Below are 19,286 nucleotides of genomic sequence, written 5' to 3'. Positions count from 1 at the left end.
AACTGCTAGAGAGAGAAGCACCTTGACTGGTCTCCTATTCAACCCACATGTCTATTTATTCACAGATCCCATACTGTCTTGGTTGTCTTTATTGATTTTAACTAGTGTTGATTAAGTAAATAAGAGAACAAAAGCAAAGTTCCATCGCAAACAAAACCTGGACTGAGTGGGATGGGGATTTGCACATATGGGTTAGAATCTTAGTTCCTGTCATGCGATTGGCTGAGGAAATACAAAGGGTTAGCAGAGGAGGAGGAAGAGGAGGAGGAAGAGGAGGGCAAATCCCTTTTATCGCTACCACCTCTTAATGAATTAATTCAGGGAAATTGGGACTTTCCTCAAACACATGTACAGATTGGTGCGCGCGCGCACACACACACACACACACACACACAAAATACATAATAAACACACAAAATATCTGTATGCTCCACAGCCCAGAGTTATTAGCTAGTAGAGAGTTAGTAGACATGTTTCTCAACGACTGCATGTGTCTAAGCATATCTGATCATATTTACCAACAAACACAAGGCCAATGTTACTCCTGCCTGCCTGGGCTCATTACGCCTAGCCAAGCAGTAGGGCTCTGTCCCAAATGACACACTATTCCCTATTTAGTGCACTACTTTCAACCAAAGCCCTATGGGTCCTGGCCAAATGTACTGCACTCAACAGGGAATAGGATGCCATTGGCGACAGAGCCGAGCCCTCACTGCCAAGTCCTGCCCACAGCCCTGGAACCAGGACCTAACCAATGCTGTTGTCACAGCAACCCTGCATCCCGGAGCAAATGGGGAAGGTGGGGGGCGGAGGGGCGGCATGATGTCATCCTGTGGCACTGTAGGGGCCAATCAAACCTTGAGAAAATGATGTCACCTTTTGTTACGACGGTCCATTCAGCCCTGTAGAGGAGCAGTGAATTGAGAGCTGCAGAGAGGTCACTCTTCCCCCTGAGTTGTGTGTGAGAAAGACAACAAAAAGAGGAGAAGGGGAAAAAGGAGGCAGGCAGGCAGGAGCAGGGAGGCGCATTGTGGACATGCTAATGGTGTTGACCGTGGGGCAGGCCCATAAAGATGTCATGAAACACAACTTCCAAAACACCGGTGCCAAGCCCCCTGCTCCCCCCTGCCATCCAGCTCCTTCATAAGATCCCTCGAAACGCTTTGAACTTGTCAGAAATCTGTCAAGCGCATGTACAAAAGGCTAAAGCACAGTGCAATGGAGCCGTGCTCGGTTCGCTTTGTTTTATCTCAACAATAAACAAGACCTCTTGAGGAATAATTGCTTCCCCCCCCCCCCCCGCCAGAGCACCATTCCTCCCTCAACAGCACTACAAAAAGCCCTCCCCATACCACATAATAACCCCCATCCTCTATATCCCATCCCCCCGCTGTGTCCATATGGTTCACTAAGTCAAACATTATTATTATTTATTTATTTCACCTTTATTTAACCAGGTCGGCAAGTTGAGAACAAGTTCTCATTTACAACTGCGACCTGGCTAAGATAAAGCAAAGCAGTTCGACACAAACAACAACACAGTTACACATGGAATAAACAAACATACAGTCAATAATACAGTAGAAAAAATCTATATACAGTGTGTGCAAATGAGGTAGGATAAGGGAGGTAAGGCAATAAATAGGCCATAGCGACAAAGTAATGGTAATTAATAGTAAATGCAATATAGTAATTATACACTGGAATGGTAGATGTGCAGAAGATGAATGTGCAAGTAGAGATACTGGGGTGCAAAGGAGCAAGAAAAATAAATAGATACAGTAAGGGGATGAGGTAGTTGGATGGGCTATTTACAGATGAGCTATGTACAGGTGCAGTGATCTGTGAGCTGCTGTGACAGCTGGAGCTTAAAGCTAGTGAGGAAGATACGAGTCTCCAGCTTCAGTGATTTTTGCAGTTCGTTCCAGTCATTGGCAGCAGAGAACTGGAAGGTAAGGTGGCCAAAGGAAGAATTGGCTTTGGGGGTGACCAGTGAGATATACCTGCTGTAGCGCGTGCTACGGGTGGGTGCTGCTATGGTGACCAGTGAGCTGAGATGAGGCAGGGCTTTACCTAGAAGAGACTTGTAGATGACCTGGAGCCAGTGGGTTTGGCGATGAGTATGACGCGAGGGTCAGCCAACGAGAGCATACAGGTCGCAGTGGTGGGTAGTATATGGGGCTTTGGTGACAGAACGGATGGCACTGTGATAGACTGCATCCAATTTGTTGAGTAGAGTGTTGGAAGCTATTTTGTAAATGACATCGCCAAAGTCAAGGATCGGGGTCTCCCTCTCTCTCTGTCTCTCTCTCTCTCTCTCTCTCTCTGTCTCTCTGTCTCTCTCTCTCTCTCTCTCTCTCTCTCTCTCTCTCTCTCTCTCTCTCTCTCTCTCTGTCTCTCTCTGTCTCTCTGTCTCTCTCTCTCTCTGTCTCTCTCTCTCTCTCTCTGTCTCTCTCTCTCTCTGTCTCTGTCTCTCTCTCTGTCTCTCTCTCTGTCTCTCTCTCTCTCTCTCTCTCTCTCTCTCTCTCTTCTGTCTCCTCTCTCTTCTGTCTCTTTCTCTCTTCTGTCTACCTATCTCTTCTGTCTGTCTCTCTTCTGTCTGTCTCTCTCTCTCTCTATCTCTTCTGTCTGTCTCTCTTTCTCTTCTGTCTCTCTCTCTCTCTCTTACTCTTCCCTCTCTTTCTCTCTCTCGCCCCTCTCTCTCTCTCCAATTCTTCTCATTGTCTCTCTCCTGCTTCACTTTCTCTCTCGCTCTCACGTAACAATCCCATCATGTGAGTGGGAGGGAAATTCTAGGGGACATTTCCCTGTGCTGACCAAGACAGTGAGAGTACTATTATGACATGTAGCACTTCTCTGTGAACACTGTACACACTCAGAACACTGAACCTGACATAGGTTTTCTTCTTTAACCTAGTAGTAAACATTTACAATACATATATATATAGTTTAAACAGTAACTCAACCTCCTACACAATAACAGTCTTGACCATATTATGTTAAGGTCAGAGAAAGGTTGATCTCTATGTGACCTAATGGGGAAATATGACATTACTGTTGGTTTCTTACTCTAACAGACTCTTTCACACAGTGGGTAAAGATTGTTAATGGTATTTCCTGACCTTCAAATGGCAGATTCTGTCATTTTGAGACAAGATACCTGATTGAATAATAGTAGAGTATTTATGCTTTTTAATCCCCAAGGGGACATTTGTTGGGTCACACTTTATTTGTATAGTCTGGGTTTTCCATTTGTAGATTCTCTACATGGTCAGTGGCGATTTTAGCATGTAAATCTTGGTGTGGAAAACTCCCAAAAATAGTTTAAGATGAATGCCAGCAAAGCCACTACACAACACAACACTAAACAATACATTAATTGCACTATAACGGTGACAAGCGGTGCCCACAAACTGTTAGGGCCCAACATTAAACTGTCCCAATGGCAGAGCTGCCTGGTCTGGCAGCGAAACAATTAATTCAGCCTCATTTATTGTCTTTTTAAAAAATATAGCTGGTATGGCTGACTTGATTAAACAAATATTGTTTCTACTGACAATTGAGATGTACAAACCATGGCATAAGGGAACGATGAGTGGATAAGAGGCATTCCATAATTTCCATTAAGACAGTAATGAGCGAGCGACGAAGGACGTACTAAATATAACTGTGTGTTCAGCACTTCTGAAATGTACAGCGACAGAATGCAGAACATGGGCTGCTCTTACAGTAATTAGAGGTGAAAATAGACCAAATTATTAGGTTGAGGCACATGGGCTACTAACAGCTTACTACACAACATACACTTAGTATTACTTTCTTAGCTACAGCATACTTATCTCCCTTGCATATTTTTGGACTCACCTTGGCTTGTGATGTGCTCACTTAAACATGATGGTGGCACGGCGCTTTTGTCATCAAACTTTGTCATCAAATTCTGGTATTCTCTGGATTTATGGTGGGAACTCGGAAAAGAACACACAGCCACTCCATTGAATAGCAGGCTACTGTTTTTTTTGCAATGCTTGAAGTTAGCCACTGATACCTTCCAAACGACTAGTTGTTGAATTTGCGATTTCCAATTTGTTGTGTAATCTTTACGCCCAATGGCCGATGTGCACCATGAGTTTTATCTATAATTTCTCTTCATTATTTCTATTCATATGACAAGAATGGAAAAGGATTTGCCAGTAGACTGGATTCATGATGATGACTGCTAGCTAAGACTTGGAAAGTAAGATGTTGACATGATCAGTCCAATCAAAGCTACTGTACATATTTTTTTTACCTTTATTTAACTAAGTCAGTTAAGAGCCAGTCAGTTAAGAACAAATTCTTATTTTCAATGAAGGCCTAGGAACAGTGGGTTAATTGCCTGTTCAGGGGCAGAACAACAGCATTGTACATTGACAGCTCGGGGATTTGAACTTGCAACCTTTGGTTTCTAGTCCAACGCTCTAACCACTAGGCTACCCTGCCACCCCATATAGCATGATTTGACGTCATTTTATCTGTGGCCAATGACCTTGAGCCTTCTTGGAAGGGCACTTGTAATATAACTCTATGGCCGGACCCAAAGGGCTGAAATTTTGGATGTCTATCCGTACTAAGGACATAAACTTGCCGATGACATAGTGTCCCCATGAGTGACAGAACACTGAGCCAATCACAGCCAAGCAGCCAGGCTGCTCCCACAACAGCTCAATAGGGTTGAGACTGTGCTGGCCACTCCATTATAGACAGAATACCAGCTGAATGCTTCTTCTCTAAATAGTTCTTGCATAGTTTGGAGCTGTGTTTTGGATCATTGTCCTGTTGTAGGAGGAGATTGGCTCCAATTAAGCGCCGTCCACAGGGTATGGCATTGCAAAATGGAGTGATATCCTTCCTTCTTCAAGATCCCTTTTACCCTGTACAAATCTCCAACTTTACCACCACCAAAGCATCCCCAGATCATCACATTGCCTCCACCATGTGCTTGACAGATGGCATCAAGCACTCCTCCAGCATCTTTTCATTTTTTCTGCGTCTCACAAATGTTCTTCTTTGTGATTTGAACACCTCAAACTTAGATTTGTCTGTCCATAACACTTTTTTCCAATCTTCCTCTGTCCAGTGCCTGTGTTCTATTGCCCATCTTAATCTTTTCTATGTATTGGCCAGTCTGAGATATGGCCTTTTCTTTGCAACTCTGCCTAGAAGGCCAGCATCCCAGAGTCATCTCTTCACTGTTGACGTTGAGACTGGTGTTTTGTGGGAACCATTTAATGAAGCTGCCAGTTGAGGACTTGTGAGGCATCTCTTTCTCTAAACTAGACACTCTAAAGTACTTGTCCTCTTGCTCAGTTGTGCACCGGGGCCTCCCACTCCTCTTTCTATTCTGGTTAGAGCCAGTTTGCGGTGTTCTGTGAAGGGAGTAGTACACAGCGCTGTATGAGATCTTCAGTTTCTTGGCAATTTCTCACATGGAATAGCCTTCATTTCTCAGAACAAGAATAGACTGACGAGTTTCAGAAGAAACGTCCTTGTTTCTGGATATTCTGAGCCTGTAATCGAACCCACAAATGCTGATGCTCCAGATACTCAACTGGTCCAAAGAAGGCCAGTTGTATTGCTTCTTTAATCAGAACAACAGTTTCCAGCTGTGCTAACATAATTGCAAAAGGGTTTTCTAATGATCAACTAGCCTTTTAAAATGATAAACTTGGATTAGCTAACACAGTGATGGTTGCAGATAATGGCCTCTACGCGTATGTCGATATTCCATAAAAATCTGGTGATTCCAGCTACAATAGTCATTTACAACATTAACAATGTCTACACTGTATTTCTGATAAATTGTATGTTATTTTAAATGAACAAAAAATGTGCTTTTCTTTCAAAAACAAGGACATTTCTAAGTGACCCCAAACTTTTGAACGATGGTGTACATGTATTTTTTTGCCTAAAAATGTGGGGCTCAAAACAGGTGTGGCTCTGCAGGTCGCGACTGTACATGGTTATACTATCAACAAACTATCTGTTGATAAACAACCGCTTGCTAAGGTTACAGTGGGGTTATGTTTAGAATAAGGTTTTGGGTAAGCGTTAAGGTTAGGGCTAGGTTTAGGGTTAAGATTAGGGTTAGGATAAGGGTTAAGGTTAGGTTTAGAGCTAGGGTTAGTAGATAGTTAGTTGAAATGGTACTGATAGTCTGCAGATGGACTATCCAAATAAAGTGTTATCTATTTGTTTTGATAATATGAATAATCATGATGACAGACTGCCTTGTTTTGATGTCATTATTACCCCACATAGTAACAGCCACCACACAACGGGCCAGGGAGCAAAGCCCAACAACACACTAACTGCTAGACCAATAGGAAGGGCAGGGCCTAAACATACACTAACTGCTAGACCAATAGGATGGGCAGGGCCTGAACACATTAACTGATAGACCAATAGGAAGGGCAGGTCCTAAACACCCACTAACTGCTAGACTAAAACAAATCAAATCAAATGTATTTGTCACATACACATGTTTAGCAGATGTTAACCCTGCAACTTGGAGTTTCTCTAGGAGTTTCTCTAGCCAATATGGTTGGGCCTCAAAACACACAGTCACAGAGTAGCGAAATGCTTGTGCTTCTAGTTCCGACCATGCAGTAATATCTAACAAGTAATATAACCTAACAATTTCACAACAACTACCTTATACACACAAGTGTAAAGTGTAAAGGAATGAATATGAATATGTACATAAACATATATGAATGAGTGATGCCAGAACGGCATAGGCAAGATGCAGTAGATGGTATAGAGTACAGTATATACATATGAGAAATGTAGGGTATGAAAACATTATAAAAAGTGGCATTGTTTAAAGTGGCTAGTGATACATTTAATTACATCAAGATGGCAAGATGCAGTAGATGATATAGAGTACAGTATATGCATATGAGATGAGTAATGTAGGGTATGTAAGCATTATATAAAGTGGCTAGTGATAAATTGATTACATCAATTTTCCATTATTAAAGTGGCTAGTGTTGAGTCAGTATGTTGGCAGCAGCCACTCAATGTTAGTGGTGGCTGTTTAACAGTCTGATGGCCTTGAGATAGAAGCTGTTTTTCAGTCTCTTGGTCCCAGCTTTGATGCACCTGTACTGACCTCGCCTTCTGGATGATAGCGGGGTGAACATGCAGTGGCTCGGGTGGTTGTTGTCCTTGATGATCTTTTTGGCCTTCCTGTGACATCGGGTGGTGTAGGTGTCCTGGAAGGCAGGTAGTTTGCACCCGGTGATGTGTTGTGCAGACCTCACTACCCTCTGGAGAGCCTTACGGTTGTGGGCGGAGCAGTTGCCATACCAGGCGGTGATACAGCCCGACAGGATGCTCTCGATTGTGCATCTGTAAAAGTTTGTGAGTGTTTTTGGTGACAAGCTGAATTTTTTCAGCCTCCTGAGGTTGAAGAGGCTCTGCTGCGCCTTCTTCACCACACTGTTTGTGTGGTTGGACCATTTCAGTTTGTCGGTGATGTGTATGCCGAGGAACTTAAAACTTTCCACCCTCTCCACTACTGTCCAGTCAATGTAGATAGGGGGCTGCTGTTTCCTGAAGTCTACGATCATCTCCTTTGTTTTGTTGACATTGAATGTGAGGTTATTTTCCTGACACAACACTCCGAGGGCCCTCATCTCCTCCCTGTAGGCCGTCTCGTCGTTGTTGGTAATCAAGCCTACCACTGTAGTGTCGTCTGCAAACTTGATGATTGAGTTGGAGGCATGCATGGCCACGCAGTCGTGGGTGAACAGGGAGTACAGGAGAGGGCTGAGAACGCACCCTTGTGGGGACCCAGTGTTGAGGATCAGCGGGGTGGAGATGTTGTTACCTACCCTCACCACCTGGGGGCGGCCCGTCAGGAAGTCCAGGACCCAGTTGCACAGGGCGGGGTCGAGACCCAGGGTCTTGAGCTTAATGACGAGTTTGAGTTTGGAGGGTACTGAGCTGTAATCGATGAACAGCATTCTTACATAGGATTTCTCTTGCCCAGATGGGTTAGGGCAGTGTGCAGTGTGATGGCGATTGTGTCGTCTGTGGACCTATTGGTGCGGTAAGCTAATTGGAATGGGTATAGGGTGTCAGGTAGGGTGGAGGTGATATGGTCCTTTACTAGTCTCTCAAAGCACTTCATGATGACGGAAGTGAGTGCTACAGGACGGTAGTCATTTAGCTCAGTTACCTTAGCTTTCTTGGGAACAGGAACAATGGTGGACCTCATGAAGCATGTGGGAACAGCAGACTGGGATAGGGATTGATTGATTATGTCTGTAAACACACCAGTCAGCTGGTATGCGCATGCTCTGAGGACGCGGCTGGAGATGCCGTCTGGGCCTGTAGCCTTGCGAGGGTTAACACATTTAAATGTTTTACTCACGTTGGCTACAGTGATGGAGAGCCCGCAGGTTTTGGTAGTGGGCCGTGTCGGTGGCACTGTATTGTCCTCAAAGCGAGCAAAGAAGTTGTTTAGTCTGTCTGGGAGCAAGACATCCTGGTCCGTGACGGGACTGGTTTTTCTTTTGTAGTCCGTGATTGACTGTAGACCCTGCCACATACCTCTCGTGTCTGAGCCGTTGAATTGCGACTCCACATTGTCTCTATACTGACGCTTAGCTTGTTTGATTACCTTGCGAAGGGAATCGCTACACTGTCTGTATTCGGTCATGTTTCCTGTCACCTTGCTCTGATTAAAAGCAGTGGTTCGTGCTTTCAGTTTTGCACAAATTCTGCCATCAATCCACAGTTTCTGGTTGGGGAATGATATAGGAAGGCCTGGGCCAAAACACACACTAGACTGCTAGACCAATAGGGAGGCCTGGGTCTAAACACACACTAGACTGCTAGACCAATAGGAAGGCCTGGGTGTAAACACACACTAGACTGCTAGACCAATAGGAAGGCCTGGGTCTAAACACACACTAGACTGCTAGACCAATAGGAAGGCCTGGGTCTAAACACACACTAGACTGCTAGACCAATCTTTTCTGGATTTTGATAATTAGTGGGTATCGTCATAATTCTGCTCTGCATTATTTGGTGTTTTACCTTAGACACAGAGGATATTTTTTTGCAGAATTCTGCATGCAGTCTCAATTTGGTGTTTGTCCCATTTTGTGAATTCTTGGTTGGTGAGCAGACCCCAGACCTCACAACCATAAAGGGCAATGGGTTCTATAACTGATTCAAGTATTTTTAGGCAGATCATAATTGGTATGTCAAACTTTATGTTCCTTTTGATGGCATAGAAGGCCCTTCTTGCCTTGTCTCTCAGATCGTTCACAGCTTCGTGGAAGTTACCTGTATGTCTAGTTTTTGTGTGCTCTAGGGCAACAGTGTCTAGATGGGATTTGTATTCGTGGTCCTGGCAACTTGACATTTTTTGGAACATCATTATTTTTGTCTTACTGAGATTTACTGTCAGGGCCCAGGTCTGACAGAATCTGTACAGAAGATCAAGGTGCCACTGTAGACCCTCATTGGTTAGGGACAGAAGTACCAGATCATCAGCAAAGAGTAGACACTTGACTTCATAATCTATTAGTGTGAGGCTGGATGCTGCAGACTCTTCTAGTGTCTTCGACAATTCGCTGATTTACACTGCTCAAAAAAATAAAGGGAACACTTAAACAACACAATGCAACTCCAAATCAATCACACTTCTTTGAAATCAAACTGTCCATTTAGGAAGCAACACTGATTGACAATACATTTCACATACTGTTGTGCAAATGGAATAGACAACAGGTGGAAATTATAGGCATTTAGCAAGACACCCACAATAAAGGAGTGGTTCAGCAGGTGGGGACTACAGACCACTTCTCAGTTCCTATGCTTCCTGGCTGATGTTTTGGTCACTTTTGAATGCTGGCGGTGCTTTCACTCTAGTGGTAGCATGAGACGTAGTCTACAACCCACACAAGTGGCTCAGGTGGTGCAGCTCATCCAGGATGGCACATCAATGCGAGATGTGGCAAGAAGGTTTGCTGTGTCTGTCAGCGTAGTGTCCAGAGCATGGAGGCGCTACCAGGAGACAGGCCAGTACATCAGGAGACGTGGAGGAGGCAGTAGGAGGGCAACAACCCAGCAGCAGGACCGCTACCTCCGCCTTTGTGCAAGGAGGAGCAGGAGGAGCACTGCCAGAGCCCTGCAAAATGATCTCCAGCAGGCCGCAAATGTGCATGTGTCTGCTCAAACGGTCGGAAACAGACTCCATGAGGGTGGTATGAGGGCCCGACGTCCACAGGTGGGGGTTGTGCTTACAGCCCAACACCGTGCAGGACGTTTGGCATTTGCCAGAGAACACCAAGACTGGCAAATTCGCCACTGGCGCCCTGTGCTCTTCACAGATGAAAGCAGGTTCACACTGAGCACATGTGACAGACGTGACAGTCTGGAGACGCCGTGGAGAACATTCTGCTGCCTGCAACATCCTCCAGCATGACCGGTTTGGCGGTGGGTCAGTCATGGTGTGGGGTGGCATTTCTTTGGGGGGCCGCACAGCCCTCCATGTGCTCGCCAGAGATAGCCTGACTGCCATTAGGTACCAAGATGAGATCCTCAGACCCCTTGTGAGACCATATGCTGGTGTGGTTGGCCCTGGGTTCCTCCTAATGCAAGACAATGCTAGACCTCATGTGGCTGGAGTGTGTCAGCAGTTCCTGCAAGAGGAAGGCATTGATGCGATGGACTGGCCCGCCAGTTCCCCAGACCTGAATCCAATTGAGCACATCTGGGACATCATGTCTCGGTCCATCCACCAACACCACGTTGCACCACAGACTGTCCAGGAGTTGGCGGATGCTTTAGTCCAGGTCTGGGAGGAGATCCCTCAGGAGACCATCCGCCACCTCATCAGGAGCATGCCCAGGCATTGTAGGGAGGTCATACAGGCACGTGGAGGCCACACACACTACTGAGCCTCATTTTGACTTGTTTTAAGGACATTACATCAAAGTTGGATCAGCCTGTAGTGTGGTTTTCCACTTTAATTTTGAGTGTGACTCCAAATCCAGACCTCCATGCTTTGATAAATTTGATTTCCATTGATAATTTTTGTGTGATTTTGTTGTCAGCACATTCAACTATGTAAAGAAACAAGCATTTAATAAGAATATTTCATTCATTCAGATCTAGGATGTGTTATTTTAGTGTTCCCTTAATTTTTTTGAGCAGTGTATATGTTGAAGAGAGTGGGGTTTAAGCCGAATCCCTGTCTCACCCCCCCCCCCCCCCCCCCGCCATGTGGAAAGAAATGTGGGTTTTTTTTCAATTTAACTGCACACTTGTTGTTTGCGTACATGGATTTTATAATGCCATATGTTTTCCCACAACACCACTTTCCAGACATTTTTTTAAATAAAATAAGCATGAGAATACCTTGCCTTTGTTTTGGTTTGTTCATTTGTCAATTAGGGTGCAGAGTGAGTACGGTAATTTGGTAAAAAGACAATTTGACATTTGCTCAGTACATTGTTTTCGCTGAGGAAATGTACAAGTCTGCTGTTAATGATAATGCAGAGGATATTCCCAAGGTTGCTGTTGACCTATATCCCATGATAGTTATTGGGGTCATATTTGTCTCCACTTTTGTGGATTGGGGTGATCAGTCCTTGGTTCCAAATATTGGGGAAGATGCCAGAGTTGAGGATGATGTTAAAGAGCTTAAGTATTGCCATTTGGAATTTGTGGTCTGTATATTTTATCATTTCATTTAGGATACCATCAACCTCACAGGCCTTTTTGGGTTGGAGGGTTTGCATTTTGTCCAGTGGTTCATTCTATGTAATTGGAGATTTCAGTGGGTTCTGGTAATCTTTAATAGTTGATTCTAAGATCGGTATTTGATTATGTTCATGGTTTTGCTGTTTGTTCTTTGTCATAGAGCCAAAAAGATTGGAAAAGTGGTTAATCCATACATCTGGGTTGAGGTCAGTGATAAAGTAGTCTACAGTACTAGTGCCAAGAAATGAGCTATAGGTGTACCTACCGTAGGAGTCCCCTCGAAGCCTACCATTGACTATGTACATACCCAGCGTCCGACAGAGCGGCAGGAGTTGTAACCCGTTTTGTGGGGCATAATGAGGGGGGAATGCAGGAACCTCCAGGTAGGTGTTTGTCCCCCTGTGTGCTGAGGGTGTCAGGTTCTTGTCAAGTTCTGGCATTTAGGTCGACACAGACTAGCACATGTCCCTGGGCCTGGAAATGATTGATCTCCCCCTATAGGATGGAGAAGCTGTCATCGTATTTTTATTTAACCTTTATTTAACAAGTCAGTTAATAATAATAGTGGCAACAAATTCTTATTTTCAATGACGGCCTAGGAACAGTGGGTTAACTGCCTGTTCAGGGGCAGAACGACAGATTTGTACCTTGTCAGCTCGGGGATTTGAACTTGCAACCTTCCGGTTACTAGTCCAACACTCTAACCACTAGGCTACCCTGCCGCCCCATGGGGGGATATAGGTAGCACAGATGACCTCAGACCTTGTATATTCCATGACGAGATAGTAAAAGCTTTGTGTTCCATAACATCTAGTGTTGTTTTTGTGAGGTTTAGGCCTGGACCATCACAATAGGTGTGAGCAGAGTATGTTGAGCATCTGATACATACCTCTTAGGTCGCAGGATGGGGCTTGGGCAGGTGTAATGGTGGGGGTTGGGCGTGTTGCTCTGTTCACGGCCTGGGCATATCTCCCGCTGTCATGTTGAGGTCCTCGCCGCGGGGGCGGGGGGCATTAGGTGGGCAGAAGGGGCATAGGTCTGATATGGGAGGCCTATATAGGGTGTAGCCAGGGTCTGCTTGGGGTGGTCTTAGCTGGTTGGGGTGTGGCTGGTGATGCTGTGGTCTGGGTGTAAGTCCTCTTGGTATGGGTTCTCTCGGTGCAGGTCCTTCAGGGCGGGGTCTTGCAGGTCTGGGAGGGTGTCTCGCTGGTCTGGGCTGGTTGTCTGTTGCTCCTGTGTGAGGTTCTGGGGCTACGGTTGAGGGTGACTTCCTTCAGGGTCCTGGCAAAAGTTGGGATTGCTGCCTTGTAGAGGTGGACCTGGTCGTTAAGGCTGTTCAAGTCTAGGGTGGAGTGGTGGGACAGGTAGACATTAGGTTTTGAGGCGCAGTCTTGCAAAATGCTTGCATTCGCCCGCTCTATGGTGGCAGGGTGAAAGTATTTTTGTGGTAGCAGGGTGGAGATAACCACTTGTGTGTTGGGGAAAGTGGAAGAAGCTTTTTCAATCACTCCCTTGAGTGTTGTGGCCGCCCTTTCCTGCTGGGCTCTCAGGTCATTTGTGCCTGTGTGAATTAGGATGTGGCTGGGGGAACCTAGTCTCTCGCACTCTCTCTCATCTCTCTACCTTTTCTCTCTCTCTTCTCTCTCTCTCCCTCTCTTTTCTCCCTCTCTATCTGTGTATGCATCTCTCTCTCCCTCTCTTTTCTCCCTCTCTATCTGTGTATGCATCTCTCTCTCCCTTTCTCACTCTCTCTCTCCCTTCATCTCTCTCCCTTCATCTAGCTCTCTCTCTCTCCAGACAGATAGACAACATGACTTACTGATCTATAAAACTCCCATAGATGAGAAGATAAGACACTCTGACAGCAGTAATTAATACGTGTCAACATTTACTGTTTGGATAGAAGCTGTTTGGATAGAGATGTCAACTGGTTTGCAAAACCGGCGAGGAACAATGTATTATTTGTTTAATCTAACATTTAATTATCCAGGTGAGACAAATCATTGTTTACAATAGCGACCTGACAAGTGGCAAGTGCTGAAATGTACTGTCATATTGTCACATTTACAATGTACTGTCATATTGTCACATTTGATACGATGAGAAGGTAAACATGTCTCAATATACAGGCTTATTATATGTTGTTGAAATAGTGGCATATTGAAGTGCCCTCAGAAATCTTCAACGGACCTGTTCAGCATTCTTCAAGTTTCAATAACAGCATAATATAGTGACTTAGAAAATAGAAGTACATGTATCATGTTCAATAAGTACATCAGCAGCTCACTGTGATGTCATAGATGTTTTAAACAGAAAGCCAGTCCTTTAGACATGTGCAGTAGAATAAAAGTCATTCTGTTGGAATCCATTTGGGTGAACTGGAGTGGATGACAGTCATGTCTTATTCCAGAAGAAATGTGAGACTGTCCCATGTACGTTATGGGAGCAAGGGGTGTTGGTGGTTAAAGTGGACTGTAACTTTCCATGGAGGATGTGATGAAAAGTGGACTGTCCCATTATGTACCTGTCCAGAAGGGGCTGAGGAAATGTGAAGTGTCCCATTATATACCTGTCCAGGAGGGGCTGAGGTAATGTGAAGTGTCCCATTATGTACCTGTCCAGAAGGGGCTGAGGAAATGTGAAGTGTCCCATTATGTACCTGTCCAGAAGGGGCTGAGGAAATGTGAAGTGTCCCATTATGTACCTGTCCAGAAGGGGCTGAGGAAATGTGAAGTGTCTCATTATGTACCTGTCCAGAAGGGGCTGAGGAAATGTGAAGTGTCCCATTATGTACCTGTCCAGAAGGGGGCTGAGGAACACTGGACAACACTCCTGACATTAGTCTAAAGGTCTGTATTCTGATATTAATAAATGATATTGATGATAGCCAGATCCAAAATGGAACTTCCACTGCTGCTGCTGATACAGGATCCAGTCCAGAGAACATCCAGTAGCCATCTTCTCTCCATCCCTGAAAACAAGAGGAGCAGATGACTGAGTGTCCATAAATCCCTGAAGATAGAATAGACAGGGTAGAATAGACAGGGTATGCACACTTCATTCCAAACAGTGACCCATTCAAATACTCAGTTAAGTCTGACACAGATAAAGTCCTTCACCTTCAAAGCTCTTTCAATGAAGACTCTTTCAATGAAGACTCTCCATGCATTTTAGACCAGAAGTAGTTTGAATCTTGTTCTGGGAAACAGGCACTCAAAATACGTCTTCCTTGCCTAAAACCACCCCTCAAATGATAGAAACAACAAACCCCCCACAAAATGGAATACATCTAAACCAGAATATTCTGGAATCAGAGGACAGGCTTTGTTAATAAATCAAGACATCAGAAATGTTGATGGCTCTAGCAGAGCAGATTACGTTGCCTTCAGGCGCTTTCCATCCAGCGGGTCTTAACTCAATGTGACGTTGTGGATGAATCTGGATGGATCTGAATTATCCCAATTATTACATTACCAGTGTTGAGGAGATCAAGGTTAAAGCAATGGAGCAGTGGAGTTCTGCTTCCAGCAATGAGGATCACATTGAGCCAGCCTACAGTGCATGCAGCTGGACGACAGTACTGAAGGACAGTCCTAGGTTCAAATAGTATGTTGTTTTCTTTCAAATTAGCTTTCCCTTCACAATGGAACCAATGGTATAGTCCCACATCTGGAAACCCTCCCCATCTGGCACTACGGGCAGCCCCAAGCCAACACTCATATCATCAAATAGTATTGGTTTTGAACAAAAAGCAATACTATTTGAACCCATGTCTGGAATATAGTACAGTCCCAGGCTAGATTTGAGGACCACACATCAATCAACACTCCACCAACCCTCAGCAATTCCCCTTCTAGAACGGCACAGAGCTCAATCAGAGACAAGAGGCCCATCTGATTAAAGGAAACCAGTTGTATCTTGTGTTCAACAAAGTCCCGATCTACCAGGAACTATGATGGAATATTATCATGTTCTGTAAATGTCACACGTGTGCTCAGAGTTACATTACATGTGAGGAAATAATTCATTACAAAACAGCTGTGCTGTTTCATTAAGCTTTTTGATGTGAGAACAAGAGACTTCTAGCATTCTCACTGTTTTGCTGATTCGTAACCTCAGTGCTTCCAACGCTACTCTAGTTACTATGGGGTCTATCTGAAGCAGCCTGGGGGAGTCCCAGGGTGAGGTAGTGCAGGAAGGTGGCCTGTTTACAAATCAATGCCTTTTAATTAACCTGTGCTGCAATCCTTCCCAACAGCCACCCACACAATGACATCACTGAGATGTTGACTTCCTCTATGGGTTGTCATGGTGATGGTGCAGACTAGGCAGAGAGACTGTCTCATCATATAGAGCCTCAGGGAAGGAAGGACGTGTCAATAGACAGGGAGTGATCTGTCAACACGTCGCTCTTCTTTCTGCTCTGTCTGCCCTGAGCTTGATAATACCTGCAGGGAGTCACATTCCAACACTACCTGTCTGACCTGCCTGCCCTGATTCTCTCTCTCTCTCTCTCCCTTACCCTCATCCCTCTCTCACTCCTACCTGGCATACCTCCCCCTCTAACCCTCCATCCACTGTCCCTGACTCACTCCCCTCCTCCTCTACCTCTGTGCTGGCCTTCCTCCCTCCACATCTGTCTCCCTCTGTAGGTTTGGCCATCATGTATGTAATCTCTGTGCTTAGGCTGCATGGCAAATGGCTGAACAAAACACAAAACACAGTCCTTCCCCCTCTAAGGGGCCAAAATGTATCTCTCTGTTACAGTATCCAGAGGACTGATTACTGGAATGTGTGCTAGAATAATTCTTCAGCAGCTATCTGTTATCTATCTTAAACTTATCCTCTGAGGATAACTTTTATTCCATCAGTGGAGGCTGCTGAGGGGAGGACGGCTCATAATAATGACTGGAATGGAGCGAATGAAATGGCATCAAACTCATGGAAACCAAATGTTGATACCATTCCACCTATTCTGCTCCAGCCATTACCACGAGCCGGTCCTCCCCAATTAAGGTGCCACCAACCTCCTGTGTATGCCACCTATATGGATGTATGATCTCTGTGGTACCTTGTATCTATCTGTATAGGGTGAACTCGACATGACTCTATGGGTGTTTATTGTCTATTTCCATTGGGCTCCTCCTCCACATAGCCTTTAGATGCTGTGAAACCCTGTGGAGACGGGGCATGGGTGATCAGGTTACTGTAAACTTGGTATCGTTTTGGTTCGAAAAAGATACACCTTCAGATGTTAGACATGGAACGGAGGTCTGCTGTTCTCTCTCTTATCCTGAATCCAGTCAATTGGAGAACAGTTGCAGGATATTTTCTCATTTCCCAGGTTTCTTGCCTAGTAGTCATCTCTTCGTTCATTGTTCACATTTGTCTTGTATGTTATCCGTGGGATCTACGTGTTTAGAATTATGCTTTGTTAATGTCAGTATTGCCTTATACAGTAATTAAGCTTTATGCCTTGTATGTGAATCCATTAATTTTACAAACTTGCTTTGATAATATCTCATGACCATTTCTCGATCTTCGTCAGCTAAACATATAATACTTGATAGCACATGGTTTTGTTATAGTCAGATTAACATTTTAATAGGCTAAATGCTTAGTCTTATTATGCAATTCCTCGACTTGATAACTGCAGGTTCACTGCTGAGACCAAAAAGAGAGGATGGGCGAGAGTGGCCGAGTCTGTCTCTGCCGTCGGGGGAATGGCAAGGGAGAGAGGCCGAGTCTGTCTCTGCCGTCGGGGGAATGGCAAGGGAGAGTGGCCGAGTCTGTCTCTGCCGTCGGGGGAATGGCAAGGGAGAGTGGCCGAGTCTGTCTCTGCCGTCGGGGGAATGGCAAGGGAGAGTGGCCGAGTCTGTCTCTGCCGTCGGGGGAATGGCAAGGGAGAGTGGCCGAGTCTGTCTCTGCCGTCGGGGGAATGGCAAGGGAGAGTGGCCGAGTCTGTCTCTGCCGTCGGGGGAATGGCAAGGGAGAGTGGTCGAGTCTGTCTCTGCCGTCGGGGGAATGGCAAGGGAGAGTGGCCGAGTCTGTTTCTGCCGTCGGGGGAATGGCAAGGGAGAGTGGCCGAGTCTGTCTCTGCCGTCGGGGGAATGGCAAGGGAGAGTGGCCGAGTCTGTCTCTGCCGTCGGGGGAATGGCAAGGGAGAGTGGCCGAGTCTGTCTCTGCCGTCGGGGGAATGGCAAGGGAGAGTGGCCGGGTCTGTCTCTGCCGTCGGGGGAATGGCAAGGGAGAGTGGCCGAGTGTGTCTCTGCCGTCGGGGGAATGGCAAGGGAGAGTGGCCGAGTCTGTCTCTGCCGTCGGGGGAATGGCAAGGGAAGTGGTCCGACAACAAGGTGGCTGCTAAGAAGAAGAGAGCTGAGAGAACATTCATGTGGACCAGCTGGAGGAGAAGGTGTCGTCCATCATAGAGATAGATGGTGGTAGAGGGACTGCGCGACAGGTAAGTTAGGTAGCTACGTTAGCTCGGTAACACGTAACGACGTTATAGACAACAACATAGCTAACGACGTTAACGTTAGCTATGTTAGCCAAGTTCTTCTTTGCAAATTGATGAGATAGCGCTAGCTATTTAACACTTCTAGAATATTGTAATATATTGTTAATTACTAGCTAGCTAGATAATGTCTGTTTAATTTGTTTTCTTGCTGTATTTAAATATATTTAAATATAATAGTAGCCAACTGTGTCTGTGGCGCAAGAACACGTTCATGTTTACAAAAGTATCCATTCGTCTCAAGACAAGGATTTAGCTGTCCTAAAGTTAAATACATTTCCTAGAAGAGATCCTAAAACACTATTTTCAAGAATCCCATTTCTCCTTATCTTTTTTCTTAGGAAGAAACTTAGGAAAAACCTTAAGAACATTTACAATACCTGTATTGCGGAATAGCAACTTTGCTTAACTTTCTTCATAAGTCTATAGTTAAGGAAAAAATGGCAGTTAAGAAGATATTTGTTCTTAAAGGTTTTGTGAATCCGGCCCCTGTACCTTGAAGCTGAGCCAGTATTGCAGCAGAATCAGCCTGCTAAACCAGGCCTCAACCTGTCTGTATGTCTGTGGTGCCTGGGCCTGAGGCTGGCCCGTATCTCTCCTTCTATGATTTAGACCATTGATGGCCAACACATCACAGTTGTGAGTACCTGTCTTTCTTGACGTTGTGCGTATTTGGCTGTACATTGGCTGTACATGTTGGTTGAAGCGCTGCCTACGACTCTCCTTATCAGCTCATCAGTACATCTGCCTGTCTACTGGTACTCTGCCATCCACATCCACACACAGACAAATACAATGCTCCCCTTCACCTTTTCACATAGGGAGGGGGAAGAGAGAGGGAGAGAGAGAAGAGAGGGAGGAGAAAGAGAGAGTGGTGTAGAAAGAAAGAGAGAGAATGAAATAGAGAGAGGTGAGAGAGAGAGAGAGAGAGAGAGAGAGAGAGAGAGGGGGAGAGGACCAGTAGAGAGAAAGGGAGAGAGAGAGAGAGAGAGAGACAGAGAAAGGAAGAGTC

The sequence above is a fragment of the Oncorhynchus clarkii genome, chromosome 12 (assembly GCF_045791955.1).
Source record: "Oncorhynchus clarkii lewisi isolate Uvic-CL-2024 chromosome 12, UVic_Ocla_1.0, whole genome shotgun sequence".
In the NCBI taxonomy this organism is placed as follows: Eukaryota; Metazoa; Chordata; class Actinopteri; order Salmoniformes; family Salmonidae; genus Oncorhynchus; species Oncorhynchus clarkii.
The sequence above is the reverse complement of the archived record's forward strand: the minus strand, read 5'-3'. Positions refer to the sequence as shown.